General features: G+C 46.2%; 1 protein-coding gene and 1 non-coding gene across 2 annotated transcripts in view; both read left to right on the top strand.

Moving 5' to 3' along the window:
* Positions 1–18072, top strand: part of RGS11 (regulator of G protein signaling 11) — a 4320935-nt gene that overhangs the window by 624716 nt on the left and 3678147 nt on the right. The window lies entirely within an intron of this gene.
* On the top strand, positions 1517–1678 carry LOC138570437 (U1 spliceosomal RNA). The gene has a single exon (XR_011303498.1). It is a non-coding gene; the product is annotated as a U1 spliceosomal RNA (small nuclear RNA).

Below are 18072 nucleotides of genomic sequence, written 5' to 3'. Positions count from 1 at the left end.
GAGGAGGTGGTGAGGTGAGGAGAAGAGAGTGTTGGCCCGGGCAAAGGATTATGTGGACAGGTGCTGTGCAGGAGTTCCTCTCGGCGTGGGCAGCACAGTGGATTCCTGAACCCCTGATTAGCCGCGGGCCGCTGCTCAGAGGGCCATTGCGCGGAGTTACTTTCAAGGTTTGTCACCTCTGGACGTATGTTTAGCAGGGGTTGCGGCGACACAGACTGTCTGCCCCAAAAATTGTTCTTTTGAATTGCGAATGTCACCGAAGATTAACCTTTATCAGCTGAGAAACTTAACCTTTGCAGTGCTTTTTTCCCTCGTCTCGAGACAAAGAAGAACAGCGGGAGCTCAGTTACATTTACCTCTAAGCACAGTGCAGATTGATGAAAATGTCCATGCAATATACCAAGTACATTGGACATTATAGATGTGGACAGTGGGGTATCAAAGCATGGCTAATACCACATGTACAGCACAATATGTTACCCTAGAAGTGCCCCAATAACCTGCAAATGGGCCTCAGTGGAACACCTGCCAAGGTTTCTGGAAGTTGCTTATGATCTTGATCTGTGATCTATGATATGATCTGATATGATAGGTTATTTATAACATGCTTAATGCCCATGCAGCAGTGATCCCAATCATAAAAGTGAAACAGGCAAGCCCAACAGGTATAACTTATTTTCACTCTTTTGGTAGCGCAGTCTGAGGGCAGCCTATACTCTTCAGGAGAGGTGTGAGCTGATACAGTTGCAACACAAAAATCAATAGTACTATGTTCCCAAAATACCTTAGTTCTTGTCTTTCGGATCTCAGCAGAGCCAGGCTTTTCAGTATCAGACCAGAAGCATGGGTGCCTTTGCGCTGGGCTGGGGTCAAGTCGGAGAGCAGCAGCGATGGGCCCCAATGATGTAGTTCTGTTTGGCAGTGGTGCTGATTTGCGGGTAGAAAACGCTGGGAACAGTAGGCCGTGCCAAGTGGGTGGCACTGGAAGCCTCAGTGACCTCTGGGCCCGGACAAGGGAATACTTGCCTTTGGCGCTGTGCAGGCTCGGCTGACACAACACGGCATATGGGTACGGCAAATATGTAAAAGCTTCAGCATTGTCATTGTGCAGAACTCTGAGATTCAGGGGTGGTGGAGCGTCGAGGTCCAGGATGATTATGATGGTGTCAATGGGGCCAGCGCTGAGCAGCTCCGCTCAGGAGGGCCATGGGCCCGTGTGGGGCAGACAGGCCACTGGGCAGACTGCAACAGGCCTGCTCGAGCCATCCTGCTAATTATACAAATCTCGGGCCGAGCAGGGCCTGATGGGAGAAAGGAACTGCGCTACAATCTGCTCTTCTGCTGGGCTCTGCCTACTGGAGCTTCCCCCTACACGCGGGACAGGCAGCTCTGCAGATGCTAAGAGCTTCCGGGGGTAGGGGGTTGCGGTTGGGGCTGGGTCAGTGTCTGCCTTCTCACCCTCGCTTAGCGGGGCTTCCCAGAACTGACCCAACCCCTGCCCTCTTGCATGCAACTCATACTTAGCTGCCAGGGGAGAATCTGATCTCAAGGGAAGATTTCCCAGGGTGAGGCTTACCCATTGCACATCGGATTTGCTGACCCCTGCTATGTTCCCAAATGCAGGATACACGACTGCATTATTTCTTGTAGTGGGGGACTGGGTTCGCGCTCTCCCCCTGATTTATTGGTGAAAGAAAAGGTAAAGTGTGCACTAGGCCTGCTAGGTTGCATACTTTAAGATTGTGCTCACATTGCGTTTCTTCAATTAGGTTCACCTTTGGGTGATCGCTTTTCCACATTTTATCTGTTGAATTGAACTATGCTTCTTTCATCACCACAGAAGTAATGTGTATTACAGAGATAAGCTGCTATATTTATTGGGCACACTGCACATGCTCAGGCAGCATCAATGATGCTTTGTACAGGACAATGCTGGCCTGAATTGGGAACAGCCAGCATAGACATGTTGCTACAGGGGCATATTTTGGGTACAACCAGCATGACAATGTGTTACATCAGTGACAGTGCTGTCTTACACTGTGGATACATTGATCATTAAAATGTGTTGTGTTGTAAAATGTTCTTTTCTGCTGTTGGTGACATGGAATTTTCATGTTCCCCTTTAGAACTGATTGTAAAATTATGGCTTTTAGGTCACCTTTACTGCTGTAAAATGCACCATTTCAACCCCATATTTGAAAAACAATTCTTGGGGGGGGGAACCCCCCCAACCCTCCCTAGAACCTTGTAGCTCCCTCGCTACGCTCGGTCGCCTCCACTATTTCAGAAAAATATTAACACATAGACACTGAAAGAAACCACAAGCAGCTAACCTTTGATCACTGCCCATGACACCAAAAGCTATCTTTGGGACTGCATGGCTATCACTGCCTGTGATGCTATTGTGTCAAAGGTCACACAATATCTCTTTTTAATATACTGCTTTGGGTGAAGTTGTTGACTTTTGGCTCGCCGGCCCACTGGGTGACAAAAAGTTAATGCTTCGGCCCCACATTCAAAAAGGTTGGACAGGCCTGTTTTAGATGGTTGGTGTGAAAGACTCTAGGTGTCTCCTTAGGATTACCTAAGTCCACCAGATAGTTCACCTCTCCAAGTTTTCCCACAACCTTGAAGGGTCCCATCCATTTGTCCTGCAAGGCCCTCTGCCTTTTTGGGACCATAACAAGAACTAGCTGGTCTTGAGCGAACTCAACCATGTTGGCCCTCTGGTCATGCCAACGCTTGACCAGAGCCTGACCAGCTATCAAGTTATCACTTGCCTCGGCCATCATGTGTGACATTCTCCTCCGGAGTCCTATCACATAGTCAGTGACTCTGACTGGCGGGGGGGAGAAGCAGTCTCCAACCCCTCCTTAATCAGGAACAATGGACCTCTGACCGGATGGCCATAGAGAAGTTCAAAAGGACTGTAACCCACTCACTCCTGAGGGACTTCTCTATAAGCAAAGAGAAGGCATGGCAGTAGGAGGTCCCACTTTTTCTTAAGAGGGTCCTCTAAAGCTCCTATCATGCTCTTCGTGGTTCTGTTAAACCTTTCTACCAATCCATTTGTCTGAGGGTGGTATGCTGTTGAGAACTTGTAGGTAACTCCACAGTTTTTCCACATGGCATTCATGTAGTGGGACATTGTAATGTTCACTACAAGCCGAATCCGGCAGTTAATCAGTCTTCATGCATTGCAACACAGAAAGCGTAGAATCTCCTACCTGGAATTGGAGGAACGACCAATTCGTATTTCCAGTGGTGTACCAGGTTTCAAGAAGAAAGGTTGGAATGTTATGTCCCAGTAGAGAATAGGAATCCCCCTGGCAAACCCTTCGGAGCCTAGTTAAATACTCGGCGACCGTGGAGAAACCAGGGAAACCCTCATGGGGGAGAAAACCCTATGGAGAGCTGCTGGGGAGCGTTGATACAGGCGAGGCGCACAGGAGGAAACTGAAGGGCCTCGATCCGATGGCAGCGTTATGTGTTGGTTAGATAGATGCTGGAGAGGTATAAGGGTAGAAACATGAGGGTCAAGAGAAAACAACACAATAAGGAACGGAGGTGAAGTTTGTAAGAACAGAGATTACCATTCACACATCTAGACGGGGAGTATTAGTAGATGCGGCGCCCGGGGATTCGAGCCCGTTCAAGAAGTACTCCTTATTGTGAAAAGGGATTTTCTGGGAAGCAAGGATATCAAGTATTCAAGGATCAAGAAATACGGATGGTACAGATTTGAGAGTATGAGAAAAGAATTCTACCTTCGAGGGGAACACGGGATAATGTCGCGATGTGTCGCGTTCTGTGGAGACGTGGTTTAGTAGTTGCCGTGGCTTAGTGGTTGCCAAAGCGATACCTTCGATCCGCTGACCGTGTTCCGAATTCTAAGAACAAGTAGATGTAAGACTGAGAAAGAAACAAGGTACAGATAGCGAGAGAAAGGGAGGCAATGAGATTTAAAGGCTGGGCTAGCTATACTCACTGAGCGTCCGTATACTCCTAAGAGAGTAGCAACGCGCCGGTCTCCAGGACTTCCTTGTTGATATGCCGAAGAACGATCGACTTCCGCATCCTGCGTGGCTCGAGGCAGGAAAACAACTAGACCGTTGCTAGGGCTGCCGCGGTCATAACCCGGAGCGGCCATCTTGGAGTAGGTCGTAGAGGAATGCGGGGAAACAACGAGACCGTTGCTAGGGTTGCCGCGGTCATAATCCGGTGCGGCTTTCTTGGAATAGATAGGAGAGGAATGATTCGTCCTCACGAACATCACAGTATGCCCCTTCTTAGGTCCACCCCCTCCCGGCTTGTCGGGATGTCTCGAGTGAAACAATTTTATGAGACGAGGAGCATGTACAGCGTCAACCGGCTCCCAGGTGCGGTCTGAAGGGGAGTAACCCTTCCAATCGATCAAATATTGTAAATGTCCTCGATGAATACGGGAATCACAGATTTCCTTCACTTCAAACTCAGGACCAGATGAGGCCAAAATGGGAGGAGGACGAGTCGTTATCGATGGATGAAATGAATTACGGTTGTCCGGTTTCAATTGAGAAACATGGAAAACAGGGTGAATTCGGGACCAGGTTTTAGGAAGAATAAGTCTAAAGGCAGCACAGCCAATGGGTTTATCCACCCGGAAAGGACCAAAGTATCTTGGAGACAGTTTGGAGGTTACCAGGTGTCTGGGGAGAAATCGTGAAGACAACCATACCCTGTCTCCTGTTTTGATGATAGGGGCTGGAGAACGGGAGCGATCTGCAAATTTCTTCATTCTATCCTGGGTTTGTAACAGGGTATCTTTAGCCCTCTTGTGGCCTTGTCTGATTTGATTCATTAAGTAGTCTACATCAGGAAATCTGTGTTCCGATCTTTTTAGTATCGGGAATGCTGAAGGACTAAACCCATAGGAGCAGAAAAAGGGAGAAGTGTGGATGGCGGAGTGATAGGAGTTATTGTAAGCAAACTCTGCCAATGGAAGTAGATCTGTCCAGTTATCCTGAGCTGCCGAAATGTAATTCCTTAGATACCCCTCTAAAGTTTGATTGAGTCGTTCCGTCTGTCCATTGGATTGGGGGTGATAACCGGAACTGAGGGCACGGGAAATCCCAAGATGTTGACATATGTGCTTCCAGTAGAGAGAGGTATATTGTGTTCCGCGGTCAGAAATGATAGTATCTGGTAGGCCATGCAACGCGAAAATGTGGTTGGTAAAGATACGGGCCATACCGGCCGCTGTAGGAATCCTGGCAAGAGATATGAAGTGAGCCATCTTTGTAAAAGAATCGATCACAACCATTATCGTCGAACACCCCTTCGAGGGGGGAAGGTCAACGATGAAATCCGTTGAGACTATCTGCCAAGGACGTGATGGAATTGGCATTTTGACCAGTAGTCCCAATGGAGACCTTCGGGGAGACTTGTTCTGAAGACAATCTGGACAAGATCCAATGTATCTTTTTATGTCCTCCCGTAGAGATGGCCACCAGAACCAGCGTGAAACCATCTCTCGTGTGGTAGTGATTCCTCGATGTCCCGCTACCTTAGATTTGTGACACATATCCAATACTTCCTTCTGGAGGGAGGTAGTAGGGATGAAAGCCCGATGACCAAGGAAATAGCATCCTTCTTCCTTGACCAATGTAGGTAGCGCCCCGAGTGATATTCCTGATTTTCCTACTGTTTTGGATTGATACCTTAGACGCGCCAAGAAGTCATGGGGGGTATGTAACTCTAATGCCACCCTAGGAAAAATTGGTTCAGATCTAAAGGAATCATTGGGGAGCTGTTCTTTACGTGATAAAGCGTCAGCGATCACGTTATCTTTCGCAGGTATGAAGGAGAATGTGATCCTAAAAGGGGAAAAAAAATGAGCCCACCGAGCCTGACGGCTATTGCAAGTCTGGGCGTACTGTAATATACGAAGGTTGTGGTGGTCCGTTCGAACTTCCACCGGGTGCTTAGCTCCAAGTAGTAAATGTCGCCATTCTTCGAAAGCCCTTTTGATGGCTAACAGCTCCTTCTCCAATACCGTGTAATTCAACTCTGCAGGTACTAAAGTCTTAGATAGGTATGCCACTGGATGTTCCTGTTCGAAACCATCCGACTGAAGAAGGACTGCTCCCAAAGCATATTGAGAAGCATCCGTCTCCACTATGAATTGACGATTCTGATCAGGGGTCTGTAAAACCGGTGCAGACGTGAACAGATCTTTAAGTCTCCTAAAGGCTTGATCTGTAGTCTCAGGCCATGAGAAGGATACTCCCTTTTTTAACAGATTTGTCAGTGGTTTAGTCAGGCTTGAGAATCTCGGAATAAACCGCCGGTAAAAATTGGCAAGGCCGATAAACCGCTGAATGTCTTTCCCTGTGGTCGGGATAGGCCAGTCCAATACGGCAGAAACCTTCTCCGGGTCCATGGCTACACCTCTGGCCGAGAGAACATAACCTAGATAAGTGACTTGAGGTTGGTGGAAAGAGCATTTTTCTAATTTGCAGAACAGGTGATTCTGATGAAGACGACGAAGAACCTCTTCCACATGTTTAACATGGTCCTGTGGAGTATAGGAGTAAATCAAAATATCGTCCAGATACACTATTACGTTATGTAAGAGTAGATCAGCGAAGAGATGATCCATAAAGCGTTGAAATATCGCCGGGGCATTAGAGAGACCGAATGGCATAACATGATATTGGTAATGGCCAAATGGTGTCCGGAATGCCGTCTTCCATTCATCTCCGGCCTTGATCCATATCAGATGGTACGCTCCCTTGAGATCCAGTTTGGTGTATAAATTTGCCCCCCCTGACTGCTTCCAGAATATCTGGTATCAGGGGCATCGGATATTTGTCTGGTATAGTGATTTTATTGAGACCCCGAAAATCTATGCAAGGACAAAGTTCCGTTGTGTTCCGTTTGGATATAAAAAACAGGGAAGCGGCTGCCGGTGAAGTAGATTCCGTGATCAACCCATTCCTAAGATTTACTCTGAGATATTCTCGTAGTACTTCTTTTTCGTTCTGAGATAGGATGTACATTCGACCAAAGGGTAAAGGTTGGTCAGGTATCAGATCGATGGCACAATCGTCTCGTCTATGAGGTGGTAACTGCGAGTACTCAGAGGTGGAAAAGACTTCTTTATAATGATAATACAGTTTGGGGAGCCCTGTGATTTGATTTAGAGTAGTGATTCCCTGAAAGTTAGGAGAGGAAGAGCTGGTGTCCGACAGAACCTCTTGTTGATCTTTTATGCAGTGGCCAAGACAGAATTCGGAACCCAAAAAGAAGGACCCAGCTGTCCAATTGATAAAGGGATTATGCTTCTTGAGCCATGGTATCCCCAAAATAATAGGATGGTGTGCCACCCGGATGATGTCTAGAATTATGAGTTCTTGATGAGAAGAGATAGACATAAGCAGAGGACCAGTATGATCCGTAATGGGTCCAGATATCAAAGGACTGCCGTCAACACTTTCCACGGGAATGGATTCTATCTTACAAGACCGAGGGATACCATGAGAAGAGGCCCAGTGATCATCGATAAAATTCCCGGCAGCCCCACTGTCAATAAGGACCGGGATATCTTGTATGACCTGTTTCCCAAAGGTTAGAGAAACCTTTACAACCACCATGGTAGTATCCGATGGATTGTTACAAGTGGAGGTATGGACAACTTGTGAGGAACCTTGCTTGGTCATAGGATCCCGAACCGTGGTTCCCCTTACGGTCGGGCGTTTGCGTTTCCCGATCGCCTTGGTGGTGCGATTGGACACTCCTGTACGGTGTGGCTATTAGAACCACAATACATACATAAACCAAGGGATCGCCTTCGACTCCGTTCTTCAAGGGAAAGGGGTCCCCTGCCTGTTGCACCTAGTTGCATGGGTTCCTCGGTGGATGGAACCCGTGGAGCAGCAGGCAGATTCACAGGAAAACGGGGTATCCGTCCTTTCCTTTTTTCACTGATGCGTTCCTTCATTCGGTAATCAATCTGAAGGACTAGGGCAATAAACTCAGTTAAAGAAGAAGAACGTGGAACCCTGGATATTTCATCTTTCAATTCTTCCGACAGTCCTCTCCTAAAGATGGTTATCTGTGCGTCATCGGCCCAAGTAGTTTCGCTGGCCATTTGCTTAAATCTGGTTATATATGCCAGAATGTCAGAATTTCCCTGTTTTAAGTCTAGTAAGTGTTCTTGGGAAGCTACTCGGATCTCCTGTCGGCCAAACATAGTACGAATACTATTACAAAAGGCTGTGTGGGAGTCTAATATAGGATTATTACTAGTGATTAGGGGTGTGGCCCAGGCTAAAGCTGGGCCAGTCATTTGGGAAACCATGTAACCCACACGATCCCGATCAGTATGAAAAAAGGCGTTTTTAAAGGCAAACTGAACGTAACAGGAATCTAGGAATTCTTTCACCTTGTGGGGATTCCCATCAAATTGGCCTCCAGGAAGAGGCCCTGGAGGGACCTCTGAACAGTGAGGAACTCGTGAGGCAGCAGTATGTTGTGCTACTTGTTGGGCTATCTGTTGAGCTGCCTGTTGTTGATTCTGCTTTAGGGCAGTGTTCTCCTGCTGGAGTTGTTGGACCTCTGTGGTTAAGGATTGCACCGCAGCGATCAGCTGTTGGATCTGCTGTTGTTGTTGAGGGTCCATTATGAGGGTATTCTAGGTTTCTAGGTGCAATGTCTAAAAACAATAGTTTGTTTCAGGCGTTGCTATCTGTAATGTTCACTACAAGCCGAATCCGGCAGTTAATCAGTCTTCATGCATTGCAACACAGAAAGCGTAGAATCTCCTACCTGGAATTAGAGGAATGACCAATTCGTATTTCCAGTGGTGTACCAGGTTTCAAGAAGAAAGGTTGGAATGTTATGTCCCAGTAGAGAATAGGAATCCCCCTGGCAAACCCTTCGGAGCCTAGTTAAATACTCGGCGACCGTGGAGAAACCAGGGAAACCCTCATGGGGGAGAAAACCCTATGGAGAGCTGCTGGGGAGCGTTGATACAGGCGAGGCGGACAGGAGGAAACTGAAGGGCCTCGATCCGATGGCAGCGTTATGTGTTGGTTAGATGCTGGAGAGGTATAAGGGTAGAAACATGAGGGTCAAGAGAAAACAACACAATAAGGAACGGAGGTGAAGTTTGTAAGAACAGAGATTACCATTCACACATCTAGACGGGGAGTATTAGTAGATGCGGCGCCCGGGGATTCGAGCCCGTTCAAGAAGTACTCCTTATTGTGAAAAGGGATTTTCTGGGAAGCAAGGATATCAAGTATTCAAGGATCAAGAAATACGGATGGTACAGATTTGAGAGTATGAGAAAAGAATTCTACCTTCGAGGGGAACACGGGATAATGTCGCGATGTGTCGCGTTCTGTGGAGACGTGGTTTAGTAGTTGCCGTGGCTTAGTGGTTGCCAAAGCGATACCTTCGATCCGCTGATCGTGTTCCGAATTCTAAGAACAAGTAGATGTAAGACTGAGAAAGAAACAAGGTACAGATAGCGAGAGAAAGGGAGGCAATGAGATTTAAAGGCTGGGCTAGCTATACTCACTGAGCGTCCATATACTCCTAAGAGAGTAGCAACGCGCCGGTCTCCAGGACTTCCTTGTTGATATGCCGAAGAACGATCGACTTCCGCATCCTGCGTGGCTCGAGGCAGGAAAACAACTAGACCGTTGCTAGGGCTGCCGCGGTCATAACCCGGAGCGGCCATCTTGGAGTAGGTCGTAGAGGAATGCGGGGAAACAACGAGACCGTTGCTAGGGTTGCCGCGGTCATAATCCGGTGCAGCTTTCTTGGAATAGATAGGAGAGGAATGATTCGTCCTCACGAACATCACAGACATAAAATTCGACCCCCTGTTGGATATGACCTCCTTAGGAAACCCAACCCCGGTAAAAAATACCAAGGAGTGCCTTAGCCACAGCCTGAGCTGTAAAAGTCCTCATAGGAATTGCTTCAGGGTACCTATTAGCATGGTCTACTACAACAAGTATAAACCTGTTGCCTGAAGAAGTTGGAGGATCAAGGGGACCAATAATGTCGATTCCTACCCTCTCAAATGGTACTCCCACCACAGGGAGAGGAACTAAAGGTGCCACATTCTTGGAGCCACTTTTACCAGAGGTTTGGCAAGTGTGGCAACTCTTGCAATACTTATCTACCTCAGCCCCCATTTTAGGCCAATAAAAGTAGAGAGAGAGCCTTTCCTTGGTCTTCTTGAAACTCAAGTGGCCAGCCAAAGGTATCTCATGGGCTAGTTGCAAGAATTGGAGTTGGTTTGCTTGAGGCACTACAAGTCTTTTGTAGTCCCCAGGGATTGACTCTGTTGGTTCACTATAGAAGAGGCCATCTTCCCAGTGTAACCTATACTTCCCAGGCTCTTGCCCTTCAAGCTGAGAAGCTGCCTGGTGGCGAAGACCTTCCAGAGTTGGACATTCTCTTTGTCCCTTACTGAAGACTGCCCTGTTGGGGCCACCTTCTGCCAGTAAAGTCTGCAGCTCAGGATGGTCCACAGGATCAAGATCTCCAATGAGTTCCTGGCCTCCTACTAGATCTGAGTCTTCAGGCTCTAGTTCAACCACACAGGGTTGTACCTCACTCTCACTCTCAGCCTCAGCTGGAGAAGGAATCACAGGTGTGATTTTTGACAACCTAGGAGATTCCCTGGTTGGCAGCACTGGAGTGCCTTCTGCTGGTTTCTTCTTTGAACTCTTGGGTTTCCCCTTTGCTTCTTGTTTCTTTGAAATAGCAGTAAGTAGCTCCAGTGGAGTAGGAGTGATTTCTTTTTCTATCATCTCCTCAGGGGAGCCCATCAAGGTCCTCTCCCTTGCAGGTCTGGTAAGCTCCTGTAATCTCTTACTAGGAGGTCTGGGAGTACTTGACACTACTCCCAGGTCTTTCAGATCATTTCCCAACAGCACCCTTCCTGGTACTTCGGATTGTACACTCACAGGTATCCTGACAGTCATTTCATTGCACTGGATGAGAGCTGGTAATTGGGGAAGAATTTGCACAGGCCCTCCAGCTAACTTGGTGAGGCATTTGGGTGCCCTAGCAACATCCTCCACCTTGAAAAAAGATTTGTTCACCACAGTTATGCTGGCCCCAGTGTCTCTAATGGCAGGGGTCTCCTGACCATTGACTAGGACACTGTCTTTATAATACTCTTTAGTATTAGGAGGGATAGAATTATACACATCTACATTCTGTTGTTCCTACAACCCTAGAGATACTAAAGATACACTAGCTGAGACTCCAATGGGATCTTCAGCTAGTGGTTGAACGTTTCCACTGGCCATATGCACTTCCTCCTCTGGAATGAAGGCTAAGGAGACAGTGTGGACCCCTGAAGGTTTACCCTTACATCTGGGATCCCCTTTCACATGATCAGTAGAGCCACAAACATAACATTTTCCAAATGTCTTTATGAACGGTGGCTTGTTCTGACCCCCTTCTGGCCTGGGACCAGAAGGAACACTAGCCTAGCCTGATTAGGTTTCCCTTGGGGTTTACCCTTAGGATTTTGTTTGGGGCCCTCTTTGGGATTGGAATTATTTGAATTCTCTTTGTTGTCTTTCTTTGGCTGCTTTCCCTCATCCTTTTTCTGAGTTACCCCTGAATCCATGTGAGTAGCCCTGTTGGCAACCCACAAGTCAGCAGCCTTAGCTAGTTTCTTAGAATCCAGTTCTTTTGAATCAGCCAAGTGCTGTCTGAGCTCAGGAGAGCAGGCATCATAGATATACTCTATCATTACAAGATTTCTCATTACTTCATAAGTGTTAACTCTATAACCCTTAATCCATCCCTCTAAGTTCTTCAAACACTCATTCACCCAAGTAGCCCAAGGGGTACTATCATGCTTTCTGAGGATCCTAAACCTCTTAAGGTACTGGGAAGGAGCCTTCCCAAATCTAGCTATCAAAGCTAGCTTTACACATTCATAATCCATCCTATCCACCTCCCTCCAACTCCATTACCACATCAGATGCAACAGGGGGGAGCCTAGAGAATAACCAGGGGATCAACTGATTCCCCGTGATATCCTGGAGCCCATGATTGTATTCAAACATACCAAGCCAATCTAATACATCCAATTTAGGTTCATACATACCCACAATCTCTTTAGGCATCCAGGGCCTTTTTGGACTGGAAGATCTAGAGGATTCGGGGAGAGAAGCATTTTCCAAAGACAATTTGTTCATCTCAAGCTCATGGTTGAGCTTCATTTCTTTGCGCCTTAGTTCTTGATGTCTCTGTTCAGTTTGGGCACTAATTCTTTTGAATTCTAGTTCAAGTCTCATTTTTTCTAGTGAGATAAATTCAGGACTTAATGTGGGACCTGGTAAGGGTCCAGTAGCCATAGGTCGAGGCCTTTGAGCAGGCAGAGGGCCGGAGGGGGTGACATTGTTATCGTCCTCTTCCTCATCTGTTTCAACAATAACATCTTCAACATTATTTTCCTCAAGGTTTGCAACATTTGCTGGAGTAGTGGGCACTACAGCACCATGTTAGGAGGTGTCTGGACTTACCATCATTGTCACCTTCTGCTATGTAACCTAGTTACCAAGGAACCATTGCTGTTATGTCATCTTCTGCTATGTAACCTAGTTACCAAGGAACCATTGCTGTTATGATTAAGCAAGAGTTCCACATTCCACCCAGGGGGAGGATTGAGAGCAGGAGGGGAGACAGATATCCTGGCTCACAGCTGGGGGCCTTTCTCTTGGATGTATTGCTCAATAAACCTCTCAACACAAAGGACTGCTGTGAAGTGTAGTTTATGAGCTTATTAACATTGGCAACGAGGATTGGGCCAAGGAGAAAAGGCCCCCGGCAGCAGCAATAAGTGATTATAGGCTTGGATGCACTTGGACGGAGTGTCCTGTTTGATGTGGAATTGCAGGCGAGAAACACAGTCAGTGTCTCGGAGCGGAGTGAACCACTAAGTGCATCCTGGAGCGGAGCACGAATGCTGAGGAGTTTTGATCTGTGGATTGTGACTTGTGACTACGAGAGTCAGCGCTGACAGGACCGGCAGAGGTCCCACCCTGAGGTCAGTCACCTATGTACATTTGCCATTGCCTTGATTATTCACGGCCCCGCCGTTGCACACAACCGCCGCGGCTCGCAGTTGTTTACCTTTGAATGGAACCCGGCTGTCGGGTGAATGAATGGTCGAGCGCGAGGAACTCCCGCATTGGATCCCTTGATGTTGCAGCCTTGCGTCACGTCAGCACGCAATTAGAGTAAAGGACCTGGAAGCGTGGCGGCCATCTTTATGTCATGTCAGTAATACGTTTCGGAAAAAGAGACGTGCCGATTACATTGACACACAGCAACTGTTTGTGCAGTCGGATGCCGGATCCTGGACCTGGAACGGTGTATTAAAGTGGAAATCTACCTGGTGGGTGCACACATTGTAACTTTGGTACAGGTGGTTGGGGCACCACGATTTGGAGTGTTTGTTACCTGGGTTGACATCTGTTTAGCCACAGTATGGCAAACATACCAGCCCCAGTATTTTTCCTTCCAACGCCAGGTGAACCAAGAGTGCGTTGGTTAGACTGGAAGGAGGGATTTCACAAATATGCACTGGCAGCATTTGGACCCAACTTCTCTAATGAGCGCAAAGAGGCGCTTCTTTTTCACTGCTTAGGCGCTGCAGGGCAGGAAGTGGTCAAAAAACTTCCAGAACCTCCAGACATCCCTGATGGGGGACTATATGAAAAGACTTTAGCGAAATTGGACAAACATTACTGTGTTGAGGAGAATATAATTCTTGAGAGGTACAAATTTGCTACGAGAGCTCAGAAAACTGGAGAGAGTATTGAGGAATTTATAACTGCTCTTAGAGGCTTAGCCATCAAATGTAGATTTGACCATTGTCGAGATGAGCATGTGAGGGATCAACTGATGATTAAGTGTTCTAATGACAACATCAGGAAGGAGTTATGGAAGGAAAGGAATCCTTCTCTTGACAGGGCAATTGAGATAGCGAAAATGGTAGAACATACAGATAAATGTATAAAAGTTCTCCAGCTGGATAATACATCTCAGGATAAGTCCAAAACAGATGACAATGAAGCTGCCATACAAAAGGTTTCGAGAGTGATGCAGAGAAGTGTGGCAGGGACTTCGCGTTGCCCTTGGCAAATGGGTAGGAGACCTGAGGGTCGTCAAGGTCCCTCCACCAGAGTATGGGGACAACAATGGTCATCTACCAGAGGACCGCGCAGTGAGAATAGTACATTTAGGGGTGGCAGAGACTCTGGTTACCCGAGGATTGCTTCAACTAGGAGGTGTTTGAGATGTGGGAGTTTGTCTCACATAGCATCTGACAAAGAATGTTATGCTACACACATTGTATGTAATGAATGTGGGGTCAGGGGACACATGGCTAGATGCTGTAGGAATTTCAATACCACCTCAGGTCAAATACATGAAGTCAATGTGGACCAGGATTATGTTTCAATTGATGAAGCTGGTAGGGAAGTTGTTTACTCTGTCAATGCCATTGATGGTAAGGTCAAGAAAAAGAAACCATATGCAGCTGTGCTAATTGGGGGTGTGCCAGTATCAATGCTCATGGACAGTGGAGCAGATTATACATTGATAAGTGTGCATGTGTGGAGGGAGAAATTTGGATGTTGTACATTGTGGGAGAATGTGGTGAGAGCAAATGCTTATGGAGATGTGCCTATAGAAATTTGAGGGTGCTTTGAAGCCGAGCTGCAATTCAAAGACAGGAAGTCCATAGGGACTGTTCATGTGGCCAACAGAGGTGGAGAGCTGTTGTCCTGGAGCAATCAGGCAGAGCTCAAGATAAGGCTTGGAGCAAGTCACCCAGATCAGGTGTTGACTGTTGAAGGTGAAAAACCTGTCTCTAGTACTGTCACGGAGGGGGCCAGAGGGCAAACAAATGTCACCAAGTTAGGGTGCTTGAAAGGATTTGTGCATAAAATTTGTTTGAAGAGAGATGCCATTCCCAAAGTTGCCAAATTGCGTACCATTCCTCTGGCTCTTAAGAAAGATGTAGAAAGTGAATTGAGGAAAATGGAAGGTGAAGGAGTGATAGAGAAAATTAATTCCTCAGAGTGGGTTAGTCCCATTGTAATAGTGAAAAAGGGCAATGGATCTTTGCGGATATGCATTGACCTTAGACACCTGAATAAAAATGTAGTGGCTGATAAATTCCCTTTACCCAGAATAGATGATCTATTGGCAGGTGTGTCCGGTTCCAAAGTGTTTTCTCTTATTGACCTAAAATCCGCATACCATCAAGTGGAACTACATCCTGACTTCAGAGATCTTACAGCCTTCATCACTCCTATTGGTCTCTTCAGGTGTATACACATGCCGTTTGGATTGGTTTCAGCAGCGAGTGTTTTTCAGAATGTGATGTACAGACTATTGGGAGGTGAGAGAGGTGTCATGTGCTACCAGGATGATGTGCTGGTGTGTGGAAAGGATGAAGTAGAACATGATAAAAGGTTAGAGAGAGTGTTGAACATATTCAAAGAAGCTGGTCTTACAGTATCTTTAGAGAAATGTATATTCAAAACTGACAAAGTTGAATATCTGGGTCATGAAATCACGGGAGAAGGTATCAAACCCAAAGAAAAGGCCATAAAAGCCATTTGTAAGATGGAAGCACCAAATCTAAAGCAGACGTACTGTCTTTTCTTGGTCTGGTTGAATTTTATGGCAAGTTCGTTAGAGGTCTGTCAAATTTGTCAAGGAATATGAGGATGTTGACTTGGAAATGTGTTACCTTTAAGTGGAATGAGTCACGTGAGGAGGAGTTTTGTAAGATTAAAGATGCCATTGCCAATGCACCCATTTTGAGAACGTTTGAGGAAGGTAGACATTCATTACTATTTGTGGATGCCAGTGACTATGGCATTGGGGCAGTTTTAATGCAGGAAGATCAGGAAGGTTTGCACACTAGCGCATTTGCCTCTAGATCTCTCAAAGGACCTGAGAACAGATATTCAGTTGTAGAAAAGGAAGCATTGGCTTGTGTCTGGGGAGTGGAAAAATTCAAAAGATATCTGTGGGGCAGAGAATTCACAGTGTGCACCGACTATAAGCCTCTAATAGTCTCCAGACGCATCATGAAGTGGGTGACTTCCTTACAAGGATTACAATGCAACATGCTTCACATCAGTGGTGAAACCAATGTAGTCGCTGATGCCCTATCCAGATCAGTATTGAGAGAAATTGTGTCTGAGGAATGTTCCCCAACTCGTGAGAAGGGTGTTGAAATATTTCAGGTTCATGATTCAGTAAAGAAAGAGGAGTGGGACAATGCATGTTCTGAGGATGAAATGTACCAGAAAGTGTTGACATTAGTGACGCAGAGCAGAATAAGAAATTACCTTGGTGATTTAGGTGGGTTTGCTAAAGTCAAAGTAGAACTCTGGATTGATAAAGGATATTTACATAGGGGACTTCAGATGGTTGTACCTATCAAAATGAGGAAGTTAATAATTGATCTAGCTCATGTTGGGCATTTGGGACTTCCCAGAACCAAAGGTTTAGTTAGAGCAGAATTTTGGTGGCCCAGTCTAGACAAAGACACAGAAGAAGTGGTCAACAGTTGTAGTGATTGTATTGAAGGAAATAAAGGTCTTAGGATACAGAAAGTGCCGATGACCGTTAGGAAACCTTCCACGGTCCCCTGGGATGAGGTTGCCTTGGATTTATTAGGTCCTTTTAACATCAGAGGTGGGAGAGATACCTATGTGTTGGTTGTCATAGACTTATTATCTAAGTGGCCTGAAATATTTACACTAAGAGATATATCCAGTAGTAGCATCATTAAATGTTTGGAGCAATTGTTTTGGAGAGAAGGATTCCCTAGGAAGTGTTTGTCACATAATGGCACCCAATTGGTTTCCAGGGAATTCAGAGAGTTTTTGAGTATCCATGGTATAGAACAAGTAAACACCTCATTATATCATCCCCAGACCAATGGGTGTGTAGAACGCTTCAACCGCACTCCCATGGATGCCATTAGAATTGCTGTGGCAACAGGAGGTGATTGGGTGAGGACCATAATGGAGAGAACATTTCAGTATTGACTAGCCCCGCACAGTGTTACAGGTGTGTCTCCTTTTGAAGTACTAAGAGGGAGGAAGCCTAACTCGCACATGTGTCCAGGCTGGATGGGAAAATCAAAATTGGTAGGAGTAGATTTGGAGGCAGTGAGGGAGAAGATATTCGAATCAGGTGTAAAATCCAAGGAGCAGTATGACAGGAAAAATGCTTGTAGAGAGTTCAGCCTTGAGGAAGGTGACTGGATTAAGATCAAACTGCCTACCAAGGTGCGCAAAGGTGCATCCCTATTTTCTCAGCCCAAACAGGTTGTTAAGGACTTAGGATCATCTGTTCTTGTCAAAGGAGGTGGGGTCTGGAACAAGGAGAGGATAGCAATTTGCAAAAATGTTAACAACACCTGGTAACTTTACATTAATGCCTTTAACTTATTCTCTTTCCCAGTCTTGTATTGTTTGCAATGTAAATAAGAAGTCTCAAGTTGTTCAATGTATTGTTTGTTTACATGAGGTCAGCACTCATATTTTGTGTAAAAGGAAGGGAGGTGTTAGGAGGTGTCTAGACTTACCATCATTGTCACCTTCTGCTATGTAACCTAGTTACCAAGGAACCATTGCTGTTATGTCATCTTCTGCTATGTAACCTAGTTACCAAGGAACCATTGCTGTTGTGATTAAGCAAGAGTTCCACATTCCACCCAGGGGGAGGATTGAGAGCAGGAGGGGAGACAGATATCCTGGCTCACAGCTGGGGCCTTTCTCTCTTGGATGTATTGCTCAATAAACCTCTCAACACAAAGGACTGCTGTGAAGTGTAGTTTATGATCTTATTAACACACCACTATCCAGACTTTGTTTCTCTAACATTCTATCAATCATTTCTAATTTCTTGCCTTTGACAGGAAGACCTTTCTGTCTACACAGATCCCTTAAATAATCAGCAGTATTAGTAAGGAGAGTCTCCTGGCTGTAACTTGACATATTTTTGACTTCTGTTTAA

The sequence above is a fragment of the Ambystoma mexicanum genome, chromosome 2q (genome assembly GCF_040938575.1).
Source record: "Ambystoma mexicanum isolate Mex_15411 chromosome 2q, UKY_AmexF1_1, whole genome shotgun sequence".
NCBI lineage: Eukaryota > Metazoa > Chordata > Amphibia > Caudata > Ambystomatidae > Ambystoma > Ambystoma mexicanum.
This window is presented reverse-complemented; position numbering and strand designations above follow the sequence as displayed.